General features: G+C 45.7%; 1 protein-coding gene across 1 annotated transcript in view; it reads right to left on the reverse strand.

The window, feature by feature from the left end:
• Positions 1–580, reverse strand: part of tinagl1 (tubulointerstitial nephritis antigen-like 1) — a 30,869-nt gene extending 30,289 nt beyond the window's left edge. Inside the window, exon 1 of the mRNA XM_061255328.1 lies at positions 402–580. The gene's annotated coding sequence lies outside the window, so the exon portion shown is untranslated. The remainder of the gene's footprint in view (positions 1–401) is intronic.
• Positions 581–12,699: the final 12,119 nt, after the last annotated feature.

A 12,699-nucleotide genomic window follows, 5' to 3' on the forward strand; every position in this document is an offset into this window, starting at 1 on the left:
CCTTTACTGTGCTTACAGATGAAACACTCTTCAATAGTATTGGCATCCATGGAATTACATGTATGTGTGGCTATGCCCTCTACTACACACCCTAAAGAAAAAATACACTGTGTATTCTTTTAGTCACAATAAGCAGGATTATCATTTTTTATGAATCAGCCAGATCTGCAATCAAATCCAACACCTCTGTGCATTTTAATAAGCAGCAAAACATCTCAATTACTCCCACTGTGCTGAGAGAACACCAATGTAGGCACACCGCTTATCAGGTAGAAAGAAACTTGGGAAATATCCAGCTGATAGGAAATTTGCACCTGTGTGGAACAGGAGAGGGGAGGGGGGAGTCGCTGAGAAAGAAAGCGGAAGACGAGAGAAGGGAAGAGGCAGAAAGTTTTCCTTACCTTGAGTAAACCGTCTGAGAGTTTCCCTTCTCCGTGTATATAATCCAGTGGTGAAACACAGAGCGCGTCTTTGGTACTGAGATAGACACCGGTGCTGGTTATTGACTCTCTCTCTCTCTCTCTCTCTCTCTCTCTCTCTCTCTCTCTCTCTCTCTGGCTCTCTGTCTCTCAGTCTGTGTGCTATCCGCCAGTCTGACTGACCCCTCTATATAACAGCTGAGAGGTGGGTTTGTCAATCACCCTGTGGGCAAGCCCTCCTCCCCACCCCCTCTTTCTTCCTCCCTCCCTCCCTCCCTCCCTTTCTGCCTGTGCCATCTACTGAGCCTCTGATCCCTTTCCTCTTTTCATATCCCCTTTTCCCCCTCTTCATATACATTTTTTCCACATAACCTTATCAGGAAGACCCTCGGAGAAGATAAAAGTTAAGCTCCTTTTCTCTAACAAAGTTATGTTTGAGACGTTCAGTATAAAATCCTCAACATCTGCTCATTCTTATACTGAGAACATTGTTAAAAACATAAGCACTGTCGGTTTACTGCCCCTTACATTTCCTCTAACCTCTGTTTGGACTCTATTTTTACTTTGTACGGTGTTTGAACACAGACCCAACAACCTGCGATTTTACTCCATGGTGTCATCAGCACCCTCTAGTGGTTCAGACAGCAGAGCCAATTCTACTACTGAGAATGGTTGGCAGAATTGATTTGCTTCAGAACCAAGCATACATATTATGGTATGTGATATTCTAATATTCTCTCTCTCTCTCTCTCTCTCTCTCTCTCACTCTCTCTCTTTCTCTCTCTCTCTCTTTCTCTCTCCCTCACTTCTTCTCTTCCATAGAATCAGAGATAGTGGCAGGTGTTCTTCTTCTTCTGCAGCTGTTGTGTGTTGCGCTGGGGAATCTGACGGTTCTGAATGTGCTTTTACTGACAGCAGGGACTCGAGTACTTGGAACCGGCAAAAAGCTTGTTAACTTCAGGGCCACAGATGCAGCATGCTGGAATCAATAGCCCAAAACCCATAATCAATAACCTACAACAAGGAAAGGGGGTGGAGGTCAAATGTTACCATGGAGTTATCAGTGGCAGCAGCTCAGGCATTTACATGCACTGTCCTTTTTAGAATTCAGAGGCACCCCATCCTCATAAGTGCCAAAAAATAAAACAAATACACATATGTATGTGTACCGTCATATACTTAAAAACTAACAATATGTTTAGTATAGCTACAATAATGAGCAGAACAAACTGTACAATTCATATCATCCAGTTGGCTTGTTATCTCTTTTGTTAAAAGAACAAAAACCTGAAATACAAGACACCTGTGTTACTTTTTTGCATAATGTACTTCAGCATACTTGAATTATAGTTACATGCATGTATGCTTCAGGTATACGTGCACAATATCACGTCTGTCTATTGAAATGAAGTGTGTGAAAATGAATCTTTTACACACATTGCAGGATTTGAGTGAATAGTCAAATAATCAGTTTCCCTGTGCTATCTCTGAGTCATCAGTTTCCTTTCCACTTTAAATTGAATGTTCCCCACTCCTCAAAGAGCAAAGAATTTCAGGAAAGGGGTGTTATCACATATGTGACTCACGTAGTTGGGAAATCTTTACTTATGAAATTTCTTTTCTTTTTTTTTCTAGGTGAAGGGCCAGTCATAGTCCAAAGTAATAGACAAATGCTGTGCATAGCCCACAGTGTCCCAAAGGCTAGTGCACGACAGCTTCTTCATGTGGAAAAATACTTTTCAGTACCTGAACCCGAGATCTGACAGTACTGTATCACAGCCATCCCAAAAGACCCGAAAAATAATGGCCTTTATTCCAGAGAGAGAGAGATGGCACATCATTATTTAATGGTGCTGACGCAGCTTTGTTTGTTTATATTCTAACTCTATATAATTTGTACATGCTTTATTCTGATTGCCTTGCACATTCTGTAGTAATTTCTGTCTACGTTCCATAATTATGTGATTGTTACACCTCTGTGTCGTTACTGTTAACGATTGTTATGTTGTTCTCTGTCGTCAGTGGTGAGCTACAAATAGTAGAAAGAGAAAACACCTAAAAACACAATTATTATTCATTATCATATCATTAATTTTCATCATAAATCTGATTCATTTATTCTTTATTGTGTGGAAGCTTTGCCTGATTTCAAAAAAACAGTCTCAAGATTATTATGAAATAAAGGTACAGATATATAAATTTTCACTGTGACTCAACAACCACAAGTCATATAGCCTGGTAACACTCTTCCACTTCCTTGCTCTCACACACACGCACGCGCACGCACACACACACACACACACACACACACACACACACACAGACATGCACACATTAAGAATGTCAGAAGGGCACCCCAAAGGCACCCATTGTCCATCTTGACCAAGAGACATTAAAGATTTTCTTCCTGAACTGAATAGAACTGAAAGGTCCAGTTTGATTTCCATCATGTTTCTCCTATCATCAAACAGCAACATTGGGTGAATTCAGGAATTTAATTAATAAGAAGAAACTATGTTTTCACATTTGCTGGAAGCCTCAAAAGACAAGAAATTAAATTGATCAGCCTTAACGCTAACATCAGCCTGCTCTCCATCATGGCATCAAATCACTGCCATGTATAATGTCTACTCTATGTGAAACAACATGTGCTCACCTCTGATTGTTTAAGATTCAAACCACTCACATAATTCATAATCCTAGAGTTGTGCATGATAACGTGTACTGGCAATTTTGCATATCAAAGTTCAGGCAATATACTTATTTTGCACTTTTCGAAAGCATGCTCTATTTCCAACATGACCATGTTTGGTTCTATTTGGGAGCACATATCATTCTTTCAACATAGCTTGCCCACAAAGTGTGTCGGTACATCGCATACATTTTAACCCTTTCCACTTCCCCCCCACAGAGGGCAATTTCCACCTATTTTGTACTAGTTTGTACCATTCACATTTTGAGATTTGAGAAGAAAATTATGTCAGAGCATGTACATACAGTGTACAGTGTACACACAAAAGATGCATTAAAATACAAAAAGCACTGCATACCTCAATTTCTAAGTCAAGGACCAACCCAGAACTAATTTATATGTGTGTACAAACTTGATATTCTTTTTTTTTTATGTTAAGAAAATAAACCTTCAGGTGTGTTTTATTTGCATATATGAAATTATGTTCTTATAAAGCATGCCGATAGTGTTCAAAAAGCTCTCCAAAAAGGATTACTCACGCTAATGCTTTCTAACCAACCTGCATCAGATTTAAAATGGAACTTTATTTCAAAATTAGGTTAACCAGAATCCAATTAGCCCCATTAGCCAGTGCAATTAATGTTACAGGTTTGCCTACAGCAAGTTGCATGTTTACGCATGTCATCTTATTAATTCTGCCATGCGAATGCAGGGAAAATGTACTGAAATGACCGAGCAATGCATTTAGCAAGAAACAGTTCAAGACCACATTTGCTTATGTATAGTCCCGACAAAAATATAGTTTTCTTGAAAATGGCTCAACAGATTACGAAATAAACATCTAGTATTGGGATCCATTGGATTTAAATTGAGTTATTTCTGTTCAAATTTTGCTATTTTCAATGGAAGAGCCGATCAATACAAACATATAGTGAGCACGGTAGTGCAGGGGTCTAATTCGTTGTAAGGAAATTAAAGAATGGTTGAGGATCACTCTAAACTGGATTTAATTTATGGTTATAATGCATAAACAAGGACAGGCTCCAGATCTTGTGTCTTTCTGCATGCCCCCACCCACTCACCATTACTAAAATAAATGGCACCCCCCACACACCGGATCTCATCAATATCAGCATTGTCCTTCTCAGTCCTACTGAGGCCATTACCACTCCTCTCAATGTTTCTCAACATATGTCCACCATCCCTGGTCTTCTTCACTGCCTGCGTGATCCATCGTAGCGTTTCAGGCGAAAGGTGAACGTTCCAAACGCCCACACGTGCTGTAACATGCACAACACAGGCAATATGTCTGATGCATCCCAGCACCGTGATTCAGTCCAGCGCCTTTCCCTTACGGTAAAAGCACAGGCCCTTAATTGTGGTCTCCCCCTAACCCCGAGGGGGATCTCAGATAACCTCCCTCCTCCATTAACTCCCTGAATCAGACTTCCGTCACGAGATTGGGGGCCCGTGACTCACTCGATGCAGACGCGGGGCTGCACAGTTACGCAGGGGTCAGGGAACGTATAGGCAGAGCTATGCTACATGCGGAGCTCTGTTGCGCAATGCAAGCTTGTGTAGGAGGACTGCCTGGCAATGAGTCAGGAGTCGCCCTAGCCATCCCCATTCTGCTTCTCAACTCACGCATGCACTTTTTCTGTCAGTTTGCAAGTAGGAGAAGAAAGGGGACACAGATAAGTCTACACTTGTCTTAATACTCACTGATTATCTCACTTCCCGAAAATAGGCCTGATTGCTGGAGACAGTGACACACATGGCAACAATGAGTCCCTCAATTGTATGGCTTGTTGTTTTTCAAATAGGAGAGGCCTATGGATATTTGGGTTTGATATGAAAGAGAGAGATAGAGAGATAGAGAGCGAGAGAGAGAGAGAGAGCAGCGTGGGCTATTGTGCTGCAGAACAATCTCGCTCTTTCTCCTGTCCCACCAATGCTCCTCAGTGGGGTCTCCACACACTCCAGACTGAGGTCAGGCGGACCAGATGGGATGCATCATCCATGAAATATGTTCTCCAGTCCCAGGGCGACAGAGACAGTATCCAAGGACACGGAGAACTCCTCGTCCTGTTCGGTTCCACACCCCCTTGGGTGGCACAGGCTCCAGGAGCACGCCCGGAAAGAAAAATGGTGGTAAACAAGGTTGCATTCGTCAAGATCAGCCACATGGCTGGAGCGTGATTCTCATCTGCAAAATCATTCAGGAGCCTTTACAGCTCCACTGGGTTTGACGTTATAACAGAACATCACTGAGCCGTCTAAGCCTCCTCAACACCTGTTGATTTGTTTATAACAAAAACAGCAAAGATGCCAAATGCAGTATATTCTTAGGCATGCAAGCTCTCCATCCTCAGTGGAGAATACTCAGAAAACGTTGGGGATTGGCTGTTTTACCAAAGCCTAAGGTTTTCTGTTGGTGGTGGTGTGAGGTAGGGATGGTGGAAAATGGGAGGAGTATAGGTCTTGCTGTCTGTGAGGTTGTACATATGATGCAGTTTAGAACCTGGAACACAAAACCTTGACTGCAGACACACAAATCTCAGTGCAAACACGCATTCCATTGAGAATTCCTTGTTTCATTCATTCTTTCTCTCTCTCTCTCAGCCACAGCTAACTTGCTTTGAAAGCCTGCTCCGATTCCAGCGACATGGACAACACAGACTCGTCACTCTATCTTGCTCTCAGAAGATAAACACCTTGCAAGCGAGGGATCGTAGTGTGAACTGACACATGAACTGGGGTAACCCAGCAGCTGTGGAAGTTCAAGAATAGGTTGTTCCTGTTTCATACTGAGAGGTCCAGATTTACTATACTTGTGCACACACCCAAGCTCAAATCCTGCAATGACTCATTGATTTGTAAGCAGTCTTACTCATTGCAAACACTGTTTTCTGATGACTTCGTGCTGACTGAGGTGGAAATTTTATACCATGAAACCAGGCACCGGAATTAAGTCCGTTCAGCTATGGGTTTTCCATCCACATACATTAGTAATGCCTGATGAAAGTCATTGTCCACAAATGGCCAGTCTAGTGCATTTGTTCAGAGTGCAGGCGACATCACGGTGGGGTGTAATTATCCAATCAGAGGGGCTCTTTCAGGCTGGCTCTCTCCCTGATTAGGCAGATTACCCGCAGCAGTCCCACACCTGGTGTGTGTACACATGGTCTACCTGCAACCTCCAGACTGCATCTGGCTGCATTGTTCTTTTAAAAGGCAGGGACAAGCTGGTTCACGTTTACCTCGACAACACCCCCCCATTCACATTCCCCGTGGATTGGGTGAGGGGAGACTCGGAACTGAGAGCCAAGGGGCGTGGCATTCCTTGCTATGTCTGCCCCTCAACAAACACACCAACACCCAAACACTGCACAGAGAAAAAGAATATAGAATCTCAGAGGTGAAAGGGGGGGCAATGTTTTTAGGAGGACGGAAACATTACAACAGCAGGTTCCAAAACAGAGTAGTCTGCTTTTTAAATGAATTAATGGTTTCCCCTTGAGAGACGGAAGGGCAATAAGTGTCTTTTCTAATTGATTCAAAGGATGAAGAGACAAAGGCGAACCTACTGTACAAACTGCAAAGAGGAGAGGCGAGTTCATTCACGTGTGGCTTTGAGTGTGTGTATGTCTGTGTGTGCGTGAGTGCCCCTTTACCCAACCCCCATTCCCTGTATGATGTCACTGGCTCGGCTCACATGAAGGGTTGATAGTGGGGGGCTCAGGTGCTTCTACATTAGGCCCCTCCCCTCATCACAGTGAATCCGCCAAATCCCCAGTGGGAATGTCCCATCCCTGACACCGTTCAATACCTGTTATTTTATGATTGATTGCGTCAAAAGCAGCCCCTGCCAGGGACTACTTATTGACCTGGTTTTGCGGTTCCCCACAAGGACTACACAGGAGGGAACCGGACAGACCCTACTCTAACAGAGGGGAATTCCTGGTACCTCTAAATGTCACATAACTTCATAACACCTGTCAAATTGTGGCAGATGTTATTGAGTCTCTCTGGCCAATGAAACACCCCTCAGTTTATATAGTTAAAACCCTGACCACCTCTACCAGTGTATGGGCATTCTGCAAAAATAGGCAACCATGCATCATATACAGTACAGTCCATAAGTATTCGGACTGTGGTAAAATGTGTGTTCTTTTGGCTCTGTACTCCAGCACATTGGATTTGAATTTAAATTTAATTTCAGGGTATTTACATCCATATCGGGTGAACAGTGTAAGTTTAACATCCCTTTTTATACATAGTCTCCCCATTTCAGGGGACCAAAAGTAACTGGACAGTTGCTTCTCAGCTGTTTCTGATGAGTTGGGTGTATTCAATCACTTCATTGGTGCAGGTATAAAAAAGCTTTTAGTACTTGTCTTGAGGCTTGCTTTTAGAATTGATTATTGGTGTTCATCAACATGAGGAGTTGTGCCAATGACCACAATGACGCTGATAAATAAGAAAAGAACAGTCATAGCCATTGGCCAAACAATTGGCTTTACAAAAAAAAACAGTTTCAAGACCTCTACAGTTGATGTCTGAAGAATTCTTGCCAGAATGAAGTAAAACCCTGAAGGCCTATCCAACAGATCAGAAATACTGTTCAGGGGGTAGGCATAGATGTGTTAGTGACTTCTCTCCGCAGAACACAGAGACAGAGGCTACACTGCAAGACTGCAAGATGAGAACCATTAGTTAGCTGCAAAAACAGGATGGTCAGGTTACAGTTTGCTAAGTAGTATCTAAAAGAGCCTGTAGACTTCTGTGAAACATGGTGGGGTCTAGTCTGGGCGTGTATGGCTGCCACAGGTTCTGGCTCACTTGCCTTCATTGATAATTGAATTGCTTATAACAGCAGCAGAATGAATTATCAAGGTGTGCCGAAGCATCTTATCTGCTCAGGTTCAACCAAATGCCTCATTTGAAGGTACTTCATACCCACAGCAAGGCAATGATCCCAAATATACACCAGCCTCATAATGGCTTCCTTGACTTTCATTGGCACAATTCTGGTCCTCATGTTGGCAAATAACAATAACTGCAAAGGCAAGCACGTGTACAGATAGGGCCCATGTGGGGGCTTGAGCCCCTGCCTTTTTGCCCTCAGAGTTAAAAAGTTCCCTTTTTCTGGCTGGTGTTAATTGTATTTTATTTTTTCTTTATTTGTTATTACAATTCTATCAAATATAAAGAGCGAAATGTATAGTAGTATCCACAAAAAAATACACCTTATTCATTTAAAAATGCTCAGCTGTCCTCCACCCCCCCCCCCCTTTCCAAATGGTTTTGTCTCAATCAATCAATCAATCAATCAATCAATCAATCAATCAATCAATCAATGTCGCATCTTCCAACATTCCAAATGCAACTTGTCATGAAAAGCAGTTTGGTTACAGTGAATGGTATCATCACTCAGATAGGTACTGGTTTAATTATGAAACCACGATTAAACAACACTTACTTCTTATGTTATATATCTGTAAAAAAAAAAAAAAATGAAGTAGGTCAGTAGGACTTGCCAGTTGCTACCTTCACGCTATAATTTCATCATTACTAGCCTCGGTACTCGCGAGCAAGTAGCTTGTCTAATTATCATTAAAATCTCCACAACTTACAACTATATGCAATTATTTTCTGAAGCAGGTAGTTACGTTTTGCATAGTTTTGGTAGTTTAGTGATTAGTCACGTCCCTTTTCATTATAGCCAGTTTTCTAAAAACGTGATGTTTAAAAGTGTATCGTTTGGGCATGTCACAGTGTATTTTCCCTGTTAAAATAAGTTTCAATCAATCAATTTTGATTGGGCAATAAGAAGCAGCATAAACATTGCCAGAATGTGTGCGCGTGCGTGTTTGTTTTTTAATATAATATACTGTGGATTATTTTCCTCTCAGTGACATGCTCAAAAACAAGTTACTAAAATCATGCTGTTCAGTAGTTGTACCGTATGTCTCATGTCTGCAGTGTAACAAAATGATACAGCTACTACATCAAATCTGTGGTGTATTCAATCACTTCCTTATTGCAAGAAAGCTTTCGGTATGTAGTCTTGAATCTAGTTTTGCCAGTTTTGACAGGGCCGTGCACAGACGTTTTTGGGGGGCAGGGGCTCAAGCAAAAAACTAAAATAAAAAAAGGCACTCACCCCACCGACACACACTATTCCCACCCCGATGTTGCCACATCGCCATCCCTAATCGCACACTATGCCCATAACATGGGACATGTTTAAAAACTACTGAAACACATTTTTCCATGAAGAAACCTGACTAATCAGAAACATTTGAGAAGCCAACTGTCCAATTACTTTTAAAATGGGGGGTGGGGGGGGCTATGTATAGAATCAAATGTCAAATCCAATGTACAAAAAATGTACCTCTGTCCAAATGCATGCGCTGTAGCTTCAAGGAGGAAAACACATTAGTGATGGTGTAGGTGAGTTAGGCCCTCCACCAAACACATCCTCTCAAACGATGTAGTGCACTGAGATCCTTGGAGAGGATTGAAAGGGTAGACATACTGTACATCCAGCTCTTTATGATCATCATTATTACACTGAAAACGACACATAGCCTTTGCTGAAGACTCTCTGGAGTGCTGTGAGGATACATTCTCTTCTCTCTGTGCTGAGGACTCTCTTTTTACTCCAGACCATCAAAGGAATTCATCTCAGGATGTTTTTCCCTCTCCACTGCACCCCGTTGCTCAATTTCTAAAAACAGACCTTGGTCTGTGGGCGTCTCTGACCGCCACAAATATTTAATCTGGGATTTCATTCTGCAAAAGTTAAATAATCACTGTGAGAACCAGGAGGAGAATATTTCTGAAGTGTGTTTTGGAAAATTGGCTCTGTTTGTGGATACATGTCTTACCTGCTTTATCAGATGTTTGGCTCATGCCCACAGATTACAGGCTGCTTTCTGGGGATGCACTCCTACATGGGAATTCACCACAGGTCCACAGAGCTGCTATTTTTGGACAGAATGTCGCCCGGAGGAATACTTTTGTGTCTGGCACAAAGTTCCAGCCCCTCCGAGGAATCGCCACCTTAACGTGGTGGAGGGGTTTGTGTGTCCCGGTGATCCTGGGAGCTAGGTTGTCGGGGGCACTGTTAGCCCCCAGTAGGGTCTCCCAAGGCAAATTGGTCCCGGGGGAGGGGCCGGACTAAGAGCGATTCAAAGACTCCCATGACACGGCCACACAAAGACCCAGTTACCTCGCCCGGAAAAGGGAAACCGGGGCCCCCTGCTGGAGCCAGACCCGGGAGGGGAGCTCGTCGGCGAGCGTCTGGTGGCCGGGCCTTATCCCATGGGGCCCGGCCGGGCACAGCCCGAACTGGTCACGTGGGGTCGCCGCCCTGTGGGCTCACCACCTGCAGGGGTCGGCATCGGAGTCGGGTGCTTTGCCCAACGGGCAGTAGGCAAAGGCGGGGATCCGGGCGTGCTGATCCTCGGCGTCGCAGACTGGTTCTGGGGACGTGGAACGTCACCTCTCTGGTGGGGAAGGAACCGGAGCTAGTGCGGGAGGCGGAGCGGTACCAACTAGATATAGTTGGGCTCACCTCCACGCACAGTACTGGTTCCGGAACCAAACTCCTGGAGAGGGGCTGGACTCTGTTCTTTTCTGGAGTTGCTCAAGGTGAGAGGCGCCGGGCGGGTGTGGGGATACTCACAAGCCACCGGCTGAGCGCCACTGTGTTGGAGTTCCACCCGGGGAACGAGAGGGTCGCTTCTCTGCGACTACGTGTCGCTGGGGGGAAGGCTCTGACTGTCATTTGTGCGTATGCACCAAATGGCAGTTCAGAGTATCCGGCCTTCTTGGAGTCACTGGGTGGCATCCTGGAAAGGGTGCCACCCGGAGACTCCATAGTTCTGCTGGGCGACTTCAACGCTCACGTGGGCAATGACGGAGAAACCTGGAGGGGGGTGATTGGGAGGAACGGCCTGCCTGATCTGAACCCAAGCGGTGTTTTGTTATTGGACTTCTGTGCTGGCCATGGATTGTCGATAACAAACACCATGTTCGAGCATAGGGTAGCTCATAAGTGTACTTGGTACCAGAGCACCTTAGGCCAAAGATCGATGATCGACTTTGTGGTCGTATCATCAGACCTGCGGCCGTATGTCTTGGACACTCGGGTGAAGAGAGGAGCAGAGCTGTCAACTGATCACCACCTGGTGGTGAGTTGGATCAAGTGGCCGGGGAGGCTGCCTGACAGACCCGGTAAACCCAAACGTGTAGTGAGGGTGAACTGGGAACGTCTGGCGGAGGCCCCTGTTCGCGAGGTCTTCAACTCCCACCTCCGGAAGAACTTCTCACGCATCCCGGGGGAAGCTGGGGACATGGAGTCCGAGTGGGCCATGTTCAAAGCCTCCATTGCAGAGGCGGCAAGCAGGAGCTGTGGCCAGAAGGTCATCGGTGCCTGTCGGGGCGGCAACCCAAGAACCCGCTGGTGGACACCAGCGGTGAGGGAGGCCGTCAAGCTGAAGAAGGAGGCCTTTCGGGCTTGGCTGGCCCGGGGGTCCCCTGAAGCAGCAGACAGGTACCGGGTGGCCAGAAGGGCTGCAGCTTCGGCAGTCGCTGAAGCAAAAACCCGGGTATGGGAGGAGTTCGGGGAGGCTATGGAGAAGGACTTTCGGTTGGCCTCGAGGAAGTTCTGGCAAACCATCCGACGACTCAGAAAGGGAAAGCAGGGCTTGTCTCAGGCTGTTTTCAGCAGGGGAGGAGAACTGCTCAACCGGACTGGGGATATTGTCGGGCGGTGGAAAGAGCACTTCGAGGAGCTCCTGAACCCGAACAACACGTCCTCTGTGGAAGAGGCAGAGCCTGAAGACTCGGGGGAATCTGCACCTATATCCCTGGCGGAAGTTGCTGAGGTAGTCAAAAAGCTCCTCAGTGGCAAGTCGCCGGGTGTAGATGAGATTCGCCCTGAGATGCTGAAGGCTCTGGACATTGTTGGGCTGTCTTGGCTGACACGCCTCTTCAGTGTCGCGTGGAGATCGGGGACAGTACCTGTAGAGTGGCAGACCGGGGTGGTGGTCCCCATTTTCAAAAAGGGGGACCGGAGGGTGTGCTCCAACTCACACTCCTCAGCCTCCCTGGGAAAGCTTACTCTAGGGTACTGGAAAGGAGGCTCCGACCGACGGTCGAACCTCGGATTCAGGAGGAGCAATGTGGCTTCCATCCTGGCCGTGGAACAGTGGACCAGCTCTTTACCTTGGCAGGGTTGCTGGCGGGGTCATGGGAGTTTGCCCATCCAGTCCACATGTGCTTTGTGGACTTGGAGAAGGCTTTCGACCGTGTCCCCCGGGGAACCCTGTGGGGTGTACTGCGGGAGTATGGGGTACCGGGGCCGTTGTTACGAGCCATCAGGTCCCTGTATAACCAAAGTGAGAGCTGTGTCCGCATTCTCGGCACAAAGTCAAGCACGTTTCCGGTGGGTGTTGGACTCCGCCAAGGTTGCCCCTTGTCACCGGTCCTGTTTGTGGTATTCATGGACAGGATCTCAAGGCGCAGCCGAGGTGAGGAGAGTGTCCGGTTTGGTGACCTCAGAATCGCATCTCTGCT

The sequence above is a fragment of the Conger conger genome, chromosome 9 (assembly GCF_963514075.1).
Source record: "Conger conger chromosome 9, fConCon1.1, whole genome shotgun sequence".
NCBI classification, from domain to species: domain Eukaryota; kingdom Metazoa; phylum Chordata; class Actinopteri; order Anguilliformes; family Congridae; genus Conger; species Conger conger.